The 1706-nt window shown below is 47.7% G+C and overlaps 1 pseudogene; it reads left to right on the top strand.

Moving 5' to 3' along the window:
- The first annotated feature begins 252 nt into the window (after positions 1–252).
- On the top strand, positions 253–1519 carry LOC115300143 (annotated as a pseudogene).
- The last annotated feature ends 187 nt before the right edge of the window (positions 1520–1706 follow it).

The following is a 1706-nucleotide window of genomic DNA, read 5'->3' as shown; positions in this document are numbered from 1 at the left end:
GTCCTGTGTCTCCTTCTCTCTCTGCGCCTCCCCCTCTCTTGCTCTGTCTCTCTCTGTATCAAAAATAAATAAAACGGCCCGCCCAGGCCTCCCGGGGCCTGACTGGCAAAGGGGTGGGGAGCGGCGCGGGGACGCGCGGGGAGCTCGCCCGGTGCGCGCCCCGGCGGCGGCGGGGTGCAGGTGGGCTGCGGCCCGCGCGTTGTCGCGGACGCCCTCTTCGGAGGTGGGAGGGGCAGAGGGAGGAAGCGCGGGCCCGGCGGAAGCCATGTTTGTGGCGCGCAGCATCGCGGCGGACCATAAGGATCTCATCCATGATGTCTCTTTCGACTTTCACGGGCGACGGATGGCTACCTGCTCCAGTGACCAGAGTGTTAAGGTCTGGGATAAAAGTGAAAATGGGGATTGGCATTGTACTGCTAGTTGGAAGACACAGTGGATCTGTGTGGCCTGTGACCTGGGCCCATCCAGAATTTGGACAGGTTTTGGCTTGTTCTTTTGACCGAACAGCTGCTGTGTGGGAAGAAATAGTAGGAGAATCAAATGATAAACTGCGGGGACAGAGTCACTGGGTTAAGAGGACAACTCTGGTGGATAGCAGAACATCCGTTACCGATGTGAAATTTGCCCCTAAGCATATGGGTCTTACGTTAGCAACCTGTTCAGCAGATGGTATAGTAAGAATATATGAGGCACCAATGTTATGAATCTCAGCCAGTGGTCTGCAGCATGAGATTTCATGTAAGCTAAGCTGTAGTTGTATTTCGTGGAACCCTTCAAGCTCTCGTGTTCATTCCCCCATGATCGCTGTAGGAAGTGATGACAGTAGTCCAAATGCAATGGCCAAGGTTCAGATTTTCGAATATAATGAAAATATCAGGAAATACGCAAAAGCTGAAACCCTCATGACAGTCACAGATCCTGTCCACGATATTGCCTTTGCTCCAAACTTGGGAAGGTCTTTCCATATCCTAGCCATAGCAACCAAAGATGTGAGAATTTTTACATTAAAGCCTGTGAGGAAAGAACTTACCTCCTCTGGTGGACCAACAAAATTTGAAATCCATATAGTGGCTCAGTTTGATAATCATAATTCCCAGGTCTGGCGAGTGAGTTGGAATATAACAGGGACAGTGTTAGCATCTTCAGGAGATGATGGCTGTGTAAGATTGTGGAAAGCTAATTATATGGACAATTGGAAGTGTACTGGTATTTTGAAAGGTAATGGGAGCCCTGTCAATGGGAATTCTCAGCAGGGAAACTCAGATCCTTCCCTAGGTTCAAATATCCCAAATCTTCAAAATTCATTAAATGGATCTTCTTCTGGCAGAAAGCACAGCTGAGTACCAGCTAACTGGAGTAACTCTGCTGTTTTGCTGCTTGTTGCATGCACACAGGAATGGAAAGCGAGCTCCTTTTCCCCTTCCCCAGCGCCGTTTGACCTCTCCCAAGATACACCAGCAGCCTGCTTACTACTAAACGCAATCCAAAAGGCCTTTAAAAAATACAGTGTATATCATTTTTTTGTACGAGCCAGTTTATTGACACTATTTGAAACTTTTGAAATCTAAATGGAGAGGCTTTTTGTCACCAAACGATTTTTTGAAATGTGCCCGAAACGAACATGTGTTTTAAAACTAAAAGGATTGTTTCTATCCTTGTAAGTAGTTGGGAGGAGGGAAAACACCACTTTATTCCAGTTAGAGAAT

This window comes from Suricata suricatta, chromosome 8 (assembly GCF_006229205.1).
Source record: "Suricata suricatta isolate VVHF042 chromosome 8, meerkat_22Aug2017_6uvM2_HiC, whole genome shotgun sequence".
Taxonomy (NCBI): Eukaryota; Metazoa; Chordata; class Mammalia; order Carnivora; family Herpestidae; genus Suricata; species Suricata suricatta.
This window is presented reverse-complemented; position numbering and strand designations above follow the sequence as displayed.